The sequence below is a fragment of the Sardina pilchardus genome, chromosome 12 (assembly GCF_963854185.1).
Source record: "Sardina pilchardus chromosome 12, fSarPil1.1, whole genome shotgun sequence".
In the NCBI taxonomy this organism is placed as follows: Eukaryota; Metazoa; Chordata; class Actinopteri; order Clupeiformes; family Clupeidae; genus Sardina; species Sardina pilchardus.
Genome location: NC_085005.1, coordinates 32,491,295 through 32,511,652, shown reverse-complemented (window position 1 = coordinate 32,511,652; position 20,358 = coordinate 32,491,295). Strand labels below are relative to the sequence as shown.

At 41.3% G+C, this 20,358-nt stretch overlaps 2 long non-coding RNA genes across 2 annotated transcripts; both read left to right on the top strand.

Annotated features, from left to right (window-relative positions):
• The first annotated feature begins 8,874 nt into the window (after nt 1–8,874).
• On the top strand, nt 8,875–12,103 carry LOC134098080 (uncharacterized). The gene is made up of 3 exons (XR_009941004.1): nt 8,875–9,298; nt 10,257–10,359; nt 12,063–12,103. It is a non-coding gene; the product is annotated as an uncharacterized LOC134098080 (long non-coding RNA).
• Nucleotides 12,104–12,110: 7 nt separating this feature from the next.
• On the top strand, nt 12,111–13,491 carry LOC134098079 (uncharacterized). The gene is made up of 4 exons (XR_009941003.1): nt 12,111–12,174; nt 12,348–12,400; nt 12,771–12,807; nt 13,039–13,491. It is a non-coding gene; the product is annotated as an uncharacterized LOC134098079 (long non-coding RNA).
• Nucleotides 13,492–20,358: the final 6,867 nt, after the last annotated feature.

The following is a 20,358-nucleotide window of genomic DNA, read 5'->3' as shown; positions in this document are numbered from 1 at the left end:
TTTCTTCTATTTCAAACATGCAAATTCATTATAAGCTTGAAGATTTGTTGGGAAATCTAAACCCCTTAAAAAGCACAGCCTCCAACAGGGAGTTGTGGTAGGGAGGGGCAGGTTAACCCATACTTCAAACAAAAGCTTGTGTAATTATCTGAATATTTCAAATCATATATAATACAACAGAAATCTCATAGCTCAGTGAGGTGCAGTGTAGTTTAGGCTACAGGCCCTCTGAAGACTCTACGGGCTTTGATCTCCCACCCTATGGATCACGGGGCCGTTGGCATTGGTGATGTTGCTGGTGGCATTGTGAGCTTAGAATTATAAGGTTCTATCTCCGTTTAGGGTAGTTCTGAGATATTGAGCATCAAAGTTTTACATAGCTAGCAAAACTGTACTGTAGTACCTTTTTATTTTGCTAATAATTCACTTTTTTTTTTTTTTTTTTACAAAAATAACACCACACAGGCATTAATTAGCACCTAATGGATCAGATGATGTCAAAAACTCAATTTCGACCAAAATGGAGATAGAACCTTATAATTCTCAGCTCACTGCCTGCAACCTGTTGGATGTTTATTACATAGTTGCATGAAATCTGAAATAGATCACCTGTGGCCGCAGGTTGTGCGTCTATATTAGGCTCTATTTGTAATATGTTTTGTCTGGGTTGGGATGACTGTGTCAGAGAGACACGTGATGTGTGTGTGCCTGTCAGCGTTCGTTGTCCATCGCTGGGTCCACGTCTGCCCATTAAGGTACATGAGGACAGGACACCCAGGGAAACAGAATTGAATTGAATACACGATCAGGCATCCATGTGTTTTTCAGCGTTATAATCACAACTGTCAGCACATAATGCTCTTAAGATCTTAGACACGCTCTTGACCTATTCCTAAATAGTTGTTGGTGTAGAGAGATTGAATATGTGATGAACTGCTGGAGCTGGCCAAAGGGTAGAATGTACATTTGTAGACATTCTATATTGGGATAAACGTATTTACACACAAAGTGCATGTTTATTCATGGAAATGAGTTTCATATGGTATATGGCATTACTATGGTAGTCTACGGTAAACTGCCAAGGCATGGGGAAGTGTGGGAGGTGTGGAGATGGGTCACCCAAGACCCGGGTGCCTGGTAAGAGGCTACGCAATCAGAAAAAACTGTGAATACATATAGCTCTTGTAGCTGCTTTGCAGTAGCTCCCTCTAGTGTTATATCAAGGTAATTACACACCCCTGGCTCAGAGCTGGAGAGAGGAGGCCCATAGACTCCCATTCAGTCCTGAAAGACACCATGCAGCACCTAGCCTAGAAATCTAGACGCTCCTAGCGGCAGCAAGGCTAACCAGCACCTAAAAATCTAGATGCCCCTAGCGGCAGCAAAGCTAACCAGCACCTAGCCTAGAAATCTAGACGCCCCTAGCGGCAGCAAGGCTAACCAGCACCTAGCCTAGAAATCTAGACGCCCCTAGCGGCAGCAAGGCTAACCAGCACCTAGCCTAGAAATCTAGATGTCCCTAGCGGCAGCAAGGCTAACCAGCACCACAACCAGTAGCCTACACTGCTCTAGCCTACAGAGACTCTGTCTTTCACAGACACACACACGTACACTCTCACCTCGTGGGCTCATGTAAAAAGACTTGCGTAGAATTCATTCCAAAACATGACATGCACACAAACCTAAAGCTGCAGACGCATGCCAAATTGCACACAGCTTTTTGTTTATACCAATCACTGTGAAATGAAGTGCACATGCAGGCTGGTGTTGGTGTGCATGCTCAAGATAACATTGCACCGGGGGTTTGGGTTAGTATGTTTATTGACCAAACACAGACACATATTCAAATGCAAAGCAGGCAAGATATTAATAATGTCCTTATCAAAATGCACCCATTACGCATTCATGCTCGTACTAAATTCTACAACAATACAACAGCACAGCTGTGCATAGCGTATGTAATATGAAAGTATCTATCTATATCTGGAAATCTTAACATTACTGTAACTGTGAAGTTCCTAAAAAAACTAATATTATTTAAAAACACCCAATGCACAGTAGGTTTACAGCAGGACTTTGCAGAAGTTATTTTAACTTTCTCTATGTGAGTGTGTGTGTGTGTGTGTGTGTGTGTGTGAGTGTGTTTGTGAGGAGTGTATAAGTGATAAGTGATCTAAAATGAAACTTATCAAGAGAGTTCAGGTGCTACTTTAGTACCCCTGTTTGTGCAGTACAGTTTACTGTTAGCCCTCTGTGAAGAAAACTCCCCTCAACTGTGCTGTTGACGTGGAAATGAGAATCATCTGTTTGTGGTACTTACATTGGAACAAGAACCATCTATCTGTGTGGTGTCTACTGTATACCTGAGAGCAAGAACCATCTATCTGTGGTGTTCCCCAATGATAGCTATTATTTTACAAAAAGAATAAACAAACTGCATTTGAATGGTGACTACACAAACACAATGGAAATAGTTGTGAGATCCTCTTCCTGGCGTCTCCTCTTGCTTTAGGCCTTATGGGTGATGTTGACGGTGGCGTAGGTCACACTGTCTGCGGCCTGCACCACAGATCAAAGTGGGGCAGTTATTACAGGGTTATTACATATGAAATATCTCACCTGTGGCCACAGGTAAGTCACTCAGTCCACACTGTACACTCACGTTAGGAGGGAGGGTGTGTGCTTTAGAGCGGTGGGCAACCTCAGCATATGTTACGTCTCCTGGAGCCTTCTGTAGAGACACACAGCGCTTGAAATAACTGGGCATGTTTTAAATGCTCTCATCTGTAATCAGGAGTGTTTGGGAAACATGTTTGGATATCAAAGTGAAGTAATGATGAAAATTAGCCTCATCCATGGGAGCATTAGTACGGTTCCAGTGGCAAACGTCCTACATGTTACACAGACCATCAGCGTGTGTGAATTAAAGTTAGAGATTAACGTCATCAGCGTGTGTGAATTAAAGTTAGAGATTAACGTCATCACAAACTCACATGACCAGCAGACTTGGCAGGAGCAGCTGATTTATTCACAGTGGAGTAGAAGACATCACCTGCACCCTGAGTGTGAACAGATCAGAGTGTGTGAGAGGGTTACACGTCTCATTTAAACAGCCATGACACACTGACACTCACACACAGGATGATACACAGAGAGAGAGAGAGAGAGTGTGAGAGGGTTACATGGTCTCATTTAAACAGCCATCACACACTCACACAGGATGACGGGCATCAGACACACAGTACATACAGTCTTCTAGAACTAGACAAACACTCTCATGGGAGCCATTCCTGATGAACTCTACAGTCTTGTGTCTGGATTGGATCTTTAATGGAGTAGGTGATGTGTGTGACTGGGTTGGGTTCTACAGTATGTGATGGAGTTGACAGGTGATGTGTGTGTGTGTGGGTTGGGCTGAGTGTGATGGAGGAGACAGGTGATGTGTGTGTCTGGGTTGGGTTGAGTGTGATGGAGGAGACGGGTGATGTGTGTGTCTGGGTTGGGTTGAGTGTGATGGAGGTGACAGGTGATGTGTGTGTGTCTGGGTTGAGTGTGATGGAGTTGACAGGTGATGTGTGTGTGTGTGTGGGTCTGGTTCTATGTGATGGAGTTGACAGGTGATGTGTGTGTGGGTTGGGTTCTATGTGATGGAGGAGACAGGTGATGTGTGTGTCTGGGTTGGGTTCTACAGTATGTGATGGAGGAGACAGGTGATGTGTGTGTCTGGGTTGGGTTCTATGTGATGGAGTCGGTGATGTGTGTTTGACTCACTGTGCCTGTCGGGGTCCGTCCTCCATCTCTGGTTCCACCTGCCCATTGATGTAAATGAGTACAGCACACTCAGGTAAACAGAACAATCAACTACATGATCAGGTGTCCATGTGTTTCTCAGTGTTATAAGCTGTAACATCACATCCTGTCAGCATAATGTATGAAATGGGTCTCAGCCACTCACATGCTCTGGCCCTCTTCACCACAAGTGCTGCAACACAAACAGCCACAACAGCCAGCAGCCCACTAGTGATGAGAACAGCGAGCAAGACTGAGGGATGGGACACAGAGGGAGATAAGTTGTATAATATTATAGAATAGATCAATTCTAAAAAGATCAACTAAAATATATACATATATACTCAGGAGTATTATGAGTAGCAGTGAGCAGTGAGTGACTGGGAGGAGTGGGAATGAAAAGAAGTTCAATTATAAACATTATGAAAGGAGATAGAGGAGGTGAACTACAGTAATACTCAGCTGACTGGTCGGCGTAATACCCATTCTGCTGTATATAAGATCAGATGGGTCCATTTTAAACTTACCCACGTCAGATGGAGAACCTGGAGTTGGAGTAGGTAGTGGTGTTTTGGGTGGAGTTGGAGTAGGTAGTGGTGTTTTGGGTGAAGTTGCTGGTTGTGGTGGTGGTGTTTTGGGTGGAGTTGGTGCTGGTTGTGGTGGTGGTGTTTTGGGTGGAGGTGCTGATCGTGGTGGTGCAGGTCCTCTCGTCACCACTGGAGTTCTAGTTGGTTTCACTGCAAAGGTGGAAGAAGAGTGAAGTCTGGTGGATGTGGAGTTGGAGGTTATAGTGAATGTGATGCTAGAACACACCATGTGACATGAGAGAAGCACACAATCACTGACCTGGAACTCTGACTGTGTGGGAGACAGAAGTCTGAACCTGCCCTCCTGCAGTCAGCTGGCATCTCCTCTGAGTGTGATTAGGGTTTGGAGCTCGGAGCTCCTCGGTCAGTGTGATGTAACAGGGGTCTCCTCTACCAATCTGCAGGCTGTTTGTGTCCTGCAGTTCAGCCCCTCCCTCATCCACCCAGCTCACACGAACATCTCTAAGATCATTTGAACTCTGGCACTCTCTATAGGTGTGCAGGCGGCAGTAGAGTAGTACATCACTGCCAGTCTCTCCCCCAGTCGCTGCTTGCCACACTAGAAAACAGGTGAAAAGAACAACAGACACAACTGTACTGCTACAGACACAGCTGCTACAGACACACCTGTTACTGCTACACACGCACCTGTTATGCTTCGGATACACACACCTGTTACTGCTACACACGCACCTGTTATGCTTCGGATACACACACCTGTTACTGCTACAGACACACCTGTTACGCACGATCTGATATCACCAAGTAATTAAGAGTCCTGGATCAATGTGCAAGTTGTTTGTCCAGGGTCAATGTCATTTCCAACCAATCAGCGGTCATGTGTGACTGATGATGTCATTTAGAGTGCGACGTGACAATTTCAAACGGAAAGCGCGCTCAGAAATGCTCAGAAGAAGCAGAACTAGCAAAACGGAGAGGTGCTACTGCAGTGTTCCTGACTGTTGCCGTGTAATGACATTTTCAAAGAAACAGGTAAGACTATTTCTCGAAAAAATGTATATCCTATGTGCCATCTCCACCGAATTTCTCTATTTTAATCACTTTTAGTATATACATTTTTATATAGTAAGCAAATTGTGTGTTGTTCGATATGATCAGTCAGTAGGCTACACGGAGGTTACTGTTAGCTAGCATGAAACGGCTAAGAGTATAGGGCTCTTTCCCGTTACAATATGTTCAAGAATAACACAAAGACGTTAGGTCAGTGCAGCAAAGCCTACGTTCTTTATTTTTTCTGTAATGATTTGTGCATAAAATTGACTAATATGTCAGCAAAGATTTCAAACCGGTTAAAACGGAAAGCGTTACGGATCCAGGATTATTGTTCGTAACCAGTCCAGGACAAACACATAGGCTACTCACTTTTCTCTTGCTATATTAATCCAGGATTATTGTTTGTAATCGGTCCAGGACAAACACACATTCACTTGCCTGCCTCTGATTAAGTATTAATCCAGGATTGTTGTTAGTAATCGGTCCAGGACAAACACACACTCACTTCTCTTACTAGGCTATATTAATCCAGGATTATTGTTCGTAACCAGTCCAGGACAAACACATACTCACTTTTCTCTTACTAGGCTATATTAATCCAGGATTATTGTTTGTAATCGTTCCAGGACAAACACACACTCACTTGCTTCTTATTAAGTATTAATCCAGGATTATTGTTCGTAACCAGTCCAGGACAAACACATACTCACTTTTCTCTTACTAGGCTATATTAATCCAGGATTATTGTTTGTTATCGTTCCAGGACAAACACACACTCACTTGCCTCTTATTAAGTATTAATCCAGGATTATTGTTTGTAATAGGTCCAGGACAAACACACATTCACATGCCTCTGATTAAAGGTAGGGTATGGAATGAGCTTTTTTGGCCATTTTTGCAAAATCACTTGAAATCCTATTCCTAACCCACTTATAGCCACTAAGTTGGAAGCACTGAAATGGAAATTAAACACGTCAATCATCTGCGGAACGGGCAGGGCTCGAAAAACTCCAGCCAATAGAATTCCTCACCCCATACCATCATTTCACAGCTCGATCGTCAATCTAACGTCTTACTCCTCTTCCTACTCCCCCTCCCCACCGCGCGCGACCCTTTCGAAAGCTGGTGACTGCGAGTCAGTGCTGAAACGAAACCAACTGCCTGCTGCTGCACGTCCATGTTCCCCTCTTGTTGTGTCACTTCATTTCTATACAAACTAACTAAGGCAGCGGATACCTACGGAAACTCAATCACCCACGCAATAAATAAGCTATGTAGCAAAAATTACATTTTACCATGACACGAAGAGTGCTGTAAACATGAAATCGAAACTTAACAGCTTGGAGCTACGGTGGAATAGGCGAACCAACGGGGCAGCACTAAACTCGGATATTTCAGGAGATAATCGCCCTGGTAAGAACAAACCAGATTCTGTTCAAATATACACACCTATGGCTACTGAACCATATGTACTACAACCCTTTGGAGGTGAATAGCCTAAAGAATGTAATTGGGGAAGTTGATGTGAGTGATTGTATGGAGACTAGAGCTCATAGCGCTGTAGACGCCAGGATGGCATTTCATTTAGCCTGGCTCGCTCTCGCGCTGCGCATTTGAATTGTCGCTCGTGCATGGAGGGCGGGACTTGAGGTTGTATATGTTCAAACTCTGCCGTCCGTTTTGCTAATTCCGTACCCAACCTTTAAGTATTAATCCAGGATTGTTGTTAGTAATCGGTCCAGGACAAACACACATTCACATGCGTCTGATTAAGTATTAATCCAGGATTGTTGTTAGTAATCGGTCCAGGACAAACACACACTCACTTGCCTCTTATTAAGTATTAATCCAGGATTATTGTTTGTAATAGTTCCAGGACAAACACACATTGATTCACATGCCTCTGATTAGTATTAATCCAGGATTGTTGTTAGTAATCGGTCCAGGACAAACACACACTCACTTGCCTCTTATTAAGTATTAATCCAGGATTATTGTTCGTAACCAGTCCAGGACAAACACATACTCACTTTTCTCTTACTAGGCTATATTAATCCAGGATTATTGTTTGTTATCGTTCCAGGACAAACACACACTCACTTGCCTCTTATTAAGTATTAATCCAGGATTGTTGTTAGTAATCGGTCCAGGACAAACACACACTCACTTGCCTCTTATTAAGTATTAATCCAGGATTATTGTTCGTAACCAGTCCAGGACAAACACATAATCACTTTTCTCTAACTAGGCTATATTAATCCAGGATTATTGTTTGTAATTGTTCCAGGACAAACACACTCACTTGCCTCTTACTAAATATTAATCCAGGATTATTGTTGGTAATTGTTTCAGGACAAACATTTTAATGTATTTTTTCAAGTTGTTTACTCCTCTTGTGAAGTAGTATGACTTATTTTTCCTGAAATTTAGCATTGTTTTTGTTAAGACAAATACAATTTGATTTAGTCCAATTTTATTGTATTTTTTTCCCCCCAGAGTTGCCCAGTGTTAAAGATGGCAGGTTAGTGTGACCGGGAGAAACATTCTATTATGCAAATTTCACAACCTATTATGCAGTGCGCTTTTCTAATAATATCCACAAACATATCCATATATGTGTCAACTCTAAGTCTTTGAGGATTGTGAGATATCTGATGAGGTTCCAACTAATTTTATTTTGAATACTGGTGTCTTACTTGTGCCAATCTGAATTCAAACCTACATAGTGTTTTTGTTTTGATAGTGAAAGTTAAAACAAAATTATGTTTTATGTAATACAGACTACATTCTTCATTGGTTGCTAGAGGCTATATCAAACTTCCAATTTGTGTGATACCTGTTTTTATCATGGCAGGATGAGGGCTGAACATTTAGTTAACCCATATGCTTGTTCAACAGGCAATTTATGTCCTTTATCTGATGTGAAGGTATTGGGTGCACTTTATTGTCAGTATCATCAAGTTAATGTTACATTGCCTTTGGTAGTTTTAAATGCTCCGGGTCATTTCTATAATACTATGTTTTTGTTTACACAGAACTCTCCATTTGGTCTCTCAAACACTGGTGAAGATCCTGGAAAGCTCCTCTCGAGCCAGGAATGCTTACTTTAGGAAGGTTTGTTATTATGCATTCTCATATTTATATTTTTAATTTCATAGAGGGTCAGATATTGTTAATTTAAGAACCTTTTATATTCATTCTGTCCTCTGCTAGATAAACATTTTTAAGGAAAAGGTGATGGTTGAGGCCTTTCTTGAGAATGGTAACCACTGGAACCTTTTTGTAAGTAACTATGTAATATACTGTGTCACAACCACCGGGCTCAAGGTAGCCGTGACATTAAGGATGGGGACCACACTGTAGCTAAAGGTTTTAAATATTATATTTATTGAAACATTAAAAAGGGTAAAGTCAGTATATGATAAAGAAAAGTGTAATGCAAAGTGTCTAGGGGTGATCAAACAGAGAGTGTAAAAACGCGACGTCTAGGTGCAAGCTGGCAACGGGTTGCGGCTCTCCCCAGAGGAGCAGCCATCGAGCGCAGAGAGCAGGCCCAAGCGAAGGGCAGAGAGCAGAGCCAAGACCAGAGAGAACGCGTCCATTCATCCTTGTTATATAGCACCACCCATTACTCCAAACACCAATGGGGTCCTTGCTCTGCAAATCAGGGAAACAGATTCAAGGGGCAGAGCCCACACAGGCATTAGACCAGAGGGCGCAACCCCAGGACTGACCAGCAGGGTCTTAACAACTGTATATTAGTAATTTATTGATCCATACAATTCATGCCCAACTAATACGTTTTCTTTTGTATGCAGATATTACTGGGAGAAGAGTTATATATATATATATATGAACTCCCTTGGGGAATCTAAAGAGAGGGTGGCGACCATAGTTCAAAACTGGAGGTACAAAATATGGCTACCCGATTATCACTGTACTACTGCTCTGTGAGGACCAGACAGGGTTAGAGTGCACCAAACAACCCCACTCCCCACCTGTCAATGAAGCCCATTTTTTGCATTCTAGCTATGCTGAATGTGAACTGTAACGTTTATGGTGAAATGTTGGGGTTGCACTACGTGTTGCAGTGATACATTTAAAATCCATTGTTTTCATAGCAGTCTAGTTCCATTGCAATTACAGCTGGAAACGGGCCTTAAAAGTTAGGCCTGACACGGCCCAAGCCCGACAAAATTCGTCCTGAACCCAACAAGTACATTTTGACAGCTTTTTAAAGCCCAAACCCGCTTACAGCCGGGAATTATTCAAATATGCACAGACACACAACTCCTCATTTTGTGTCAGGGGTATACATTTTAACATTACTCATTCATTTTTAACACCTAAACATAACATAACCATAACAAGTTAAAACAAAAAATGATGTTGGAGTTTTTCCTTGCCCCTATTGCTCATTGGTGCTCTTTGTTGTTAAGCGCTCTGAGACATGCCTTTTGTAAAATCCGCTAAACAAATAAACACTGAACACTTAAAAGAACTTGTGTTCGTGGCTGGCTCAACCAAAATGTATGATAAACGCCACACTCTATCTTCTGCTTCACCTCATCAGCATTGATCCATCTATCGTGCTGGTGGAAATGCATCACCTGACCACTCATTTACCCCGAAAGGCATGGCTCAAGCCATGGAGTCAGACCCGGGCCCAGGTAAAATTAAGACTGAATCTGTTGGGCCCAGTCGGGTTCGGGCAAAGATTTCCAGCTCTAATTGCAATACAGTCCATGGGATAAAGGAAGTGGGGATCACATCTCATTGTTTGGGGGGCGATGTTCGCTGACCCCTGTTTGACCCACTGTCTAATAATGAGTAGTACTTTACTAATTTTGTTTCTATTCTATTCAGTTCATTTGCTGAATGATGGGGATGTCATGGCCCCTGGACACCGGTATCCATAAAGCATCCCCTGCAGATAGATGGGAAGTCATGTGGCGTTCATTTTGTTATGGTATTCATTATTGCTTTTGCCCTCCATTGTATTGTTGCTACACTGTTACAGTGTATCTACCTAGGTACAGTGGAATAATCGGTGTAACAATATGTTATATACTGTAGCATGTTCTAGTGTTGTACTTACCGGTACATTTTGTATTTTGTGTACCTACATAATGTTGTTACAGTGTAATATTAAGGTTTTTTTTTTTTTTTTTTAAATACCAGAACATCTTCACTATAATCTGTGTGTTACTAAGTTACTAGGCACTGCAAACTGAAGACACTAGGTGCGTTTGACTTGACGAAAATCTGCGCAGATCTGACTTGATGTGATGCATGCTGGGTTAAACAGAGTGCATACTGGGACAGACGAAATGCAAACTGGTTAGAAATCATGTCCGACTTCTTGCAGTCGCGGTGGGAGTTACCCCCGTGACATCATGTCACATGTCCATACAAGATCTCGGGAGACTGCGTCTTAGCTCAGCCAGCGCAGTTCAGCGCAGTTGGTTTTTAAGCAACTGCGCTGGCCAAAACCCACCCCAATGACGTCAGTTCAAAGTTGTGATAGGGCCGTTTGGAAGAATCTCCCCATGAGGAGTATGACAGGTGTCTCGTTCTGCCTCCTTACCCAAGACACTAGAGCGGACCAAGACGGATCAGTTCAACTGCACTAAAACCAACGTCTGGGATGACGCTGGAGCTTATCCCTGTGATCCATCTTGCTCTGTTCTAGAATATTTGCTCCTTACGTTAGAATGTGCTAAAATGAACAGAAATCGAACGGATACCTTCTTATTTGTGATTTCTGGAACAGCGGTAGGCTAGCCTACTGAAAACATGAGGATACTCTGCTATTTTATGCTGTTGGTTAAATATATACACACGGAAAACACTTGATATTTAATTAATGTGCTGCAATGCAGGCCTGTTAACTGTATGACAACAGTGGTTTATTTAAACACATCATATCAATTTATTTCGTCAGTCACCATGCTCATTTTAATGAGCAAGAATAAAAGTTTTACTGTATTTAATACAAAATCCCGCGATATCTACCGCGAGGTCTCCAGCCAGGTCTCTCGCGAGTAACTTCAGGTACGTAAGCTCAGTCAGACTGTCCGGGATGAGCTGCATGTGCTAGTTGCCCCTCCTGCTAAGACTCTGCAGCTCTCGTTGACGTATGAAGCCAGCCTAAGTCAGCCTAAGTCAGCCGCAGCTCATCGCAAACGAGCCTATTGACTATACTGGAACTAAGCAGGGTTTTTTTCCAAAGTGATGCTACTTCCCTTGAGCTTGCCACCCGCAAAGTTGCCCAACATCAACGTGTCCTGTGCATTGATTCATTCGTTCCAGCATTAGCGTGCTTTGGGCCTCGGTCCAACCACCCTTCCTTGAAGAATTCAGCACTTTAGCAAACTATTATAAAAACACCGGTACTTCATATTACAGTGTATCAACGGTATGTATGGTATGTACACAAAAATACATGAGTGGAACACCAGTACATGCTATAACATATTGTTACACCGGTTATACCACTGTACTTAATTGGGTAGATACACTGTAAAAGTATACCTAGTGTTACCGTCATTTTTAAACCTTCAAAGCTACAAGCTTATTACAAGCTTTTTCATCTACCTGAACATTCATCAAGCTTAAGGTTGAAACTGCAACCTCTTATTAAGAGAAGTCTGACAATTTGTTATTCTGCAGTATGCCCAGGCCATATTGACAGGGGATGCTCTTCAGCAGAGCAGTGTTTTGGATTTTGGACCCATTATGCAATTAAGACAACAGATGTGCAAGGATCTCTTTAATGCAACAGGTATGCAACATACAACTATGCATAGTTGAAGCATACAGTTTCTTAACCTAGTAATGCTGGTAATTTAAAACTAATCATTCTGCATATAAGCAGATATTTACATTTTCAATTGAGTTTCCATTGCATTGAGCATTATTCTATGTAATTTGTACATTTATTCATTTCAATTGTAGACAGAACACAGACATGCAGTAACTGCCTGAACCCAGTGAGCACTGCAAACAAGGTAAAGTATACCATGTGATAATTTGTTAAAATGTTATTCCTAAATCCATATCTGTTTCAAAAGGCATATGAAACATATATGGACTTAAATATAGAGTTTTCGGAATGGAGTGTGGTCAAAATATTCCGTTTATCAAATCCACACCCTAGTGTGTATCAGGTATTACAGTGTTAAAGAACGGTAAACAAAATGGTATGGTGTTAGTAGGAAGGTGCTGATAAAATTCTTATGGGGCTCTTCTGTTTCACTTCCTTTTTTTTTCTTCTTTTGTGTGTCCCATGCTGGAATGATTATCATCCAATCCTGATATCTGAAGTGAAAGTTAATTTCATCATCATTATTTTTTATTAACTATTATCTGCAATTTAAGGTTTGGGGATCACCAAAGAAATGGCAGAAAAAACAAAGTAAGTATTTTGATGTCATTGTATTTTCTAGAATTGCTCTACTCCGCCAGGAAAGTATATAATGCCAAAATATTAATGTCTAAATATTCGTCTCATATTTGCTGTGTCAGTACAGATTTTTTTGTACCATCTTGAGTGGCATGCCATTTTCCTAACATTCTTTTTAATAAATATATATATATATATATATATATATATATATATATATATATTTAACTGTTTTCTCTATAGACAGACCCTCCACAAGATGAAGGAAAATGCCAACTCTACATATGATGTTAAAGAGACCCTATGCAACTTTCTGCAGGAGACGATCGCTCTTTGTTTACATCTGGAAGTCTGAGACGAAGAACCACGCTTGCAATTTATATATTTAAATATAGCCTATACATGTATAAATATACACGCTAAAGCTGTCGGGGAAGCTCTGCAGAGAAAATGCAAGCATAAAACGAGCGAAAACGAACAACGAAACTGAAACCAGAGATGAAATCGCCAGTCCTGCATAGTTCCTCTTTAACTCATCATTTAGTTTAGAAACACACACATTTGGGGCACAAGCCTTGAGCTTTGTCATTGAGTTTTTCATTGAAAAGGTAAACAACTTGCTTTAGATTTTATCATTAAAATCTAATGATAGCTTAGCTTCTTTTACCCTGTTCTTGGGTTTGCTTGTCAAAGAAATAAACATATATACAACAAAACTTAAAAAATCGGTACAGTCCAAGTGTTTGATTAGAATATGCTCATTCTAGTAGTCCTTGTTTTTTTTAGTCTTCACTGAGCCTCTGGATCGCTTTCTCACGGGGTAATCAGGTTTTTTGGGCTCTGTTGGTGTGTTGTGGTTTTGCAGATCGACCTGGTGTCTACCTTGCGTTTTCTAGATTGATATAATGGCATGATTTTCTTGCCGTTATCATTGATAATGGCGGGGTAGGGGTCCTTGCTTTCTTTGCCCCCGTCTGCCTCTAAAACATGACAATGTAACCTATCAATCATTTCCTTTATTGGATCAGGAGTTTCTGTCCAGCTACTGATGATTTTTGCAACACTAATTTCTCAACAGTAGTTACACATGGGTACCACTTGCTAAGGTTGGCAATGACACTGCACTGTGTGAAGAAATCGGTGCCAAACTGTCGTTCACACATTCAGTTGTTGCTTCTGTCTGCAAAGAGGGGGGGTGGCTGAATTTGTTCTTCACACGCCCAGCATACTGTAACTCCCTCATTATGCTGAAGTAATCTTCTGCTTTTTCAAGGAGGACATGTATTAGGTCATCTACAGCAGTGGTTCCCAAACTTTTCTGGCTTACGGCACCCATAAACATATTTCTCTCCATCCACGGCACCCCTAATTTCTTTTTTACTTTTTACTCTCAACCTCCTTTGTACTATATTCGTACTTCATGCCATTTTCTTTAACCTTGTGATATGTTGGATAGGCCAACACTGCTTTTATCATAGGCATTACTATGATAAGGTGAAGTTAATATCTTTTTTTTGCTTTATTCAAAAGAACTACTCTCATTCAACTCATTTAATTGAACTTTGAATAAATGGTGATCAGGATGTGAAGAGACAACATGATAACCACCTGACCTGAACCCATTTCACTGCAGAGGGCAGTGAATAACCGTGTTTAAAGGGAACGTGATTTAACATAATTAACTATATTTACGACTTCATTCAGTACATCCGTCAGGTCCATGCAATGCGTCGCTACCATGGCAGAATTCTGTTGCATAGCTTTCGTTACGACGCCTTTGATCCGACCTGTCATCGAGGCCGCCGCGTCAGTGCACACACTTAACGCACATATCCAAGCTAAGATTATTGTTCCTCGAGTATTCATCTGTCACCTTGAATATCTCATCTCCGGTAGCATGGTTGGCCAGTTCTTTGCAAAATAAAAAGTTCTCTGTAAATGTGTCCTCATGTTAGCGAGTAGCTGGCAAAGGCCATAGCATAAGTGGACTCGTATTTGAAGCGCAAACTTCCCCAATAGCCGTAGCCATCGTTAGCCCACGTCTCCCTGCAGACCAGGCATACTGGTGTGGGACACGTTACCTCGCCACCCCAAGTGAACCCATACTGGAGGTAGGAGTCGTTATATTGCCTCACTTTTCTCTTTGCCGATTTCGTGTGGTCAGATTACGAGGTCTGTCCCTGTGGAGATGCATGGCGTTCTCTTTAAAAACGTATCCATTGCGCCTACGGAATAACGAACGAAGTCACCAAACGAACTGTTGTTGACGTTACGTAGGGCAATAACAATAAGTAGGCTAGCCTACATACAGCACAGTACGACAAACTGTAGCCTATTGTTGTTTGTGCTGCAAATAAGTTTTCAATTGATAGTGCAATAAAATGAATTTTGAAATGGATAATGCTTTTTAAAATGTCATTAAATTATCAAGCCTTAGAGATTCCGCGGCACCCCTGAGCATGCGTCACGGCACCCCAGGGTGCCGCGGCACCCACTTTGAAAACCCCTGATCTACAGTATACGCAGATTCCTAACGCCTCCAAGAAACTGGTATTTGAGCCTGTAAAACACAAAAATAATTATTAATGTGTGAAAACTAAAATATTAACAGATATGTGCAAGTAATAAAATAAGCAAGAGTGAGCAATTAAATAGTTTGTAGCTTACCGTTCAATGACATTGTTCATATCAGTGTTCAAATGCTCAAAGCAACGTCCGTAATCGGACCACATGTGACCAATCTCTTCCCAGTGTCTTGTGAAGTACTGCCACTCAGCTGGGTGTTGTCTGAACATTTTGTTGAACTTCTTGGCTGTGGTCTCAAATTCTGCCTCCTTAAAAGTATCATAGAACACATTTTTTTGACCATCAGAAGTTGTTCTTTGAGGTTCAATAATAGCGTATGCACATTTGTGCGTCTGAAAGTGACCCAGGAGCACTGCTAGAGTGTCTTATACCGGCTCATTTTAAAAAGGGTAGAACGAAACTATTCATATTTGAACATTGTAATAATTGTTTTGAAAATGTGGCACTTGTTTGGATAAATGCTTTATAGCAACTACTTGTTGCAATCTATTGAACACTTTAGACAAATTTACACAGTTTGCATTAGTCAGTTTCTCTTACTGGCATAATGCTCACCTAAAACCTCCACCGTCTGCAGACATGGAAAGGTGCACAAAGACTTTGCAGACTAGGTCATTTGTGCAGACAATAGCCTAAATCAGTCTCATAACAGATTTGAAATACTTACAGTTTTACAGGTCTTCAGTTTGAAAGTTGGAAGGTCCATGCACTCCAAACTCTGTTTTGGATAACCATCTTTGAACAGCCTGTGGATTAGTGAAAGAACAATGTAAGACTCACATTAAATCTTAGAGTGCAAAATGTAAATATTAAAGCTGTATAATAAACCTATGCATCTACCTGCAAGACGTGATACCAGCACAAAAGGATATAAGATTCAGGGAAAATGCTTGATAAAGCATTAATTTCAGCATAGTCTTTGTCAACCACGAATGCTCTAAAAAAGAAAAAGAACATAACTTTTCCTTACTTCCTACCAACAGATTTCTAGTTTTGTAATATTTGGCAGTTCTTTAAAGATAAACTCTCAAAGGTCCAAAACTAAGGTTTTAAGTGCCCAAACTTTTTGCAGTGCCATGTGTTCTTTATGGCACAAAAAATAACTATACATCCATGTTTATAGGAAATATTAACCATTAAATACATTTCCTACAGAGACTGCCTGTTCATCATTATAATTATACTTTTGCACAACATTGTATGTAGACACAACACTTCTCATTCCTACATCTTGCACATCAAGGGAGAGCGCTGGATTCCCTGGATTTAGGATTGCAATTAGTTACAACTCACCTGGGAGGGTGCTGGAACTGTATCCTCAGTTGCTCAAGAACCTGCTCTAAGGTGGTCTGTTGTTCATTGCTCGTCCATGACCATCTCTTACAAGGAGTGTAAGCAAGGGGAAGTCATACTGGTTGACACAGTGGGTGGTGTCCACAAACACTATCTGCTTGCCGTACTGCACCAGGTTTGACTGATGTTCTGATGTTGTCAATGTCTCGTGGTGTGGCAAAGAATGTCCTATCACTAATGTCACTGTGTCCTTGAGTCTGTGCCCACTTGTGACTCTCAGACAGAACGATGTCTGGCTTTGCTCCAAGGGCAAGGAGTTGTTCGATCCTCGTCTTCAGTTCTGGGTGCATACAATTTGAGTGTCCATCATTTGGATCAGTGGTAACGTGGTTGTTGTGTTGGCCAAACACACGCTGGACTATAACTGTATGGCCTTGCCAATCATTATTGATTTTAAATGAAACATAGGCCCTACAGCCCACAGACCTGTAGCTTTTAGCCTTTGGTTAGCCAAATCGCAGACAGTTATACTTAAAATAAACCTTCTCCTGGTCCTTCTTGGAGGTACAATTAAACGTGCTTTATTGTCCATCAAGGCTTTGCAGCTTTCTCGTGACAAAACTTTTCAAATCCTCCTGTCTTTGAATAACAAAAACATTGAGTTTTGCCTTCTTCGATCCACATGTCTGTTTTTCTTCATTAAGGACAGCCTTTTTGATAAGGTCTTCCATTCCTGAATGTAAAGAACACATATTTTAACATTGCAGTCAGTATTTAAGTTAGAGTTTAATTATAATTAGCCTAATAATTAAGTCATTTTCACTTTACATCTTCATTTCACATTAAAAGTTAATAAACACTCCTTAAAAAGCCTGATTTTATTAATTCAAAGATCAAGGTAAATGCTGGCTGTGAAAATCCTGGACTAATGACAAACAATAGTCCTGGATTAATATGTAGCCTAACAAAAGGTAAGTGAATGCTTTTGTCCTGGACCGATAACTAACAACAATCCTGGATTGATACTTTAAGGAATAGTTCGGAATTTGGGACATAGGACCTCATTTCCAACTTTACCGAGGTGATATAGGTCGGTGGAGACCGTTTTTATCGCGTTTAACCCCTTCCTTCAGTTGCAGCGTTCCCCTTTGCTAACGCTGGTTCTGAGCTACTGCATTTCAGCGGTAACATCAGTCTGACATCAACAACAGTCTTACTCACTCCACAGCACACCCGAGACAAGTCAATTAAAACGTCCGACTATCGATATACATGTCCGTGTTGATAGAATAATTTTAGAAATAAAATTGACCTTGCAACTCAATTATTTTTTACATTTTGAGGGACTAGTTTTAGTTTCTCAATATCAATCCACCACTGCAATACAGGGAACAAAGTAGGCTATTGCAATGCAATGCAAGGTTAGTTTTATTTCTAACATGGTTCTATCAACACAGGCATGTGCATCGATAGTCTGACGTTATAAATTATTTGTTTCGGGTGTTCTGTGGAGTGTTTTCAGTGGCAGGCTGGATGTTACCGTTGACTTGCGTTATCTCGGCACCAGGTTAGCACGAGATGAACGCTGCAACTCAAGGAAGGGCAGAAATTCAATGAAAATGGTCTTCACCGACCTATATCACCCCGACTAAGTTGGAAATGAGGTCCTATGTCCAAAATTCCGAACTATTCCTTTAATAAGGGGCAAGTGAACGTGTGTTTGTCCTGGACCGATTACTAACAACAATCCTGAATTAATGCTTAATAAGAGGCAAGCGACTGTGTGTTTGTCCTGGAACGATTACAAACAATAATCCTGGATTAATATAGCCTAGTAAGAGAAAAGTGTGTTTGTCCTGGACTGGTTACGAACAATAATCCTGGATTAATACTTAATAAGAAGCAAGTGAGTGTGTGTTTGTCCTGGAACGATTACAAACAATAATCCTGGATTAATATAGCCTAGTAAGAGAAAAGTGAGTATGTGTTTGTCCTGGACTGGTTACGAACAATAATCCTGGATTAATACTTCATAAGAGGCAAGTGAGTGTGTGTTTGTCCTGGACCCATTACTAACAACAATCCTGGATTAATACTTAATCAGAGGCAGGCAAGTGAATGCGTGTTTGTCCTGGACCTATTACAAACAATAATCCTGGATTAATATAGCAAGAGAAAAGTGAGTAGCCTATGTGTTTGTCCTGGACTGGTTACGAACGATAATCCTGGATTAATATAGCCTAGTAAGAGAAAAGTGAGTATGTGTTTGTCCTGGACTGGTTACGAACAATAATCCTGGATTAATACTTCATAAGAGGCAAGTGAGTGTGTGTTTGTCCTGGACCCATTACTAACAACAATCCTGGATTAATACTTAATCAGAGGCAGGCAAGTGAATGCGTGTTTGTCCTGGACCTATTACAAACAATAATCCTGGATTAATATAGCAAGAGAAAAGTGAGTAGCCTATGTGTTTGTCCTGGACTGGTTACGAACGATAATCCTGGATTAATATAGCCTAGTAAGAGAAAAGTGAGTATGTGTTTGTCCTGGACTGGTTACGAACAATAATCCTGGATTAATACTTCATAAGAGGCAAGTGAGTGTGTGTTTGTCCTAGCCTGATAAACCAGCCTAAATGGATTGGATGTCTCATTTAGTCTGGCCTCGATGAATGGAAACAACGGAACATTTTTGATGAGCACAACCCGTTGTCTTTCAAACCGTGTCTGTGCCTATAGGCCAACGCTCCCTCAAAACCCCGCCCCAGAGCCCTCTGCCCCGCCCGCGTTGATTCAAAACACATCTCTGCGTTGTGATTGGTTTAGTTGCCATCTGCCAGATTCAGGGCAGTGTTTTCAAAATGTTCAATGGTCCGAGGCCAGACCCAAATGCAGGCAAAACATTTTGCCGTCCAGCATTTGGCGCTGGTTTTCCAGGCTATGTTTGTCCTGGACCGATTACTAACAACAATCCTGGATTAATACTTAATCAGAGGCAGGCAAGTGAATGTGTGTTTGTCCTGGACCTATTACAAACAATAATCCTGGATTAATATAGCAAGAGAAAAGTGAGTAGCCTATGTGTTTGTCCTGGACTGGTTACGAACAATAATCCTGGATTAATATAGCCTAGTAAGAGAAAAGTGAGTATGTGTTTGTCCTGGACCGATTACTAACAACAATCCTGGATTAATACTTCATAAGAGGCAAGTGAGTGTGTGTTTGTCCTGGACCGATTACTAACAACAATCCTGGATTAATACTTAATCAGAGGCAGGCAAGTGAATGCGTGTTTGTCCTGGACCTATTACAAACAATAATCCTGGATTAATATAGCAAGAGAAAAGTGAGTAGCCTATGTGTTTGTCCTGGACTGGTTACGAACGATAATCCTGGATTAATATAGCCTAGTAAGAGAAAAGTGAGTATGTGTTTGTCCTGGACTGGTTACGAACAATAATCCTGGATTAATACTTCATAAGAGGCAAGTGAGTGTGTGTTTGTCCTAGCCTGATAAACCAGCCTAAATGGATTGGATGTCTCATTTAGTCTGGCCTCGATGAATGGAAACAACGGAACATTTTTGATGAGCACAACCCGTTGTCTTTCAAACCGTGTCTGTGCCTATAGGCCAACGCTCCCTCAAAACCCCGCCCCAGAGCCCTCTGCCCCGCCCGCGTTG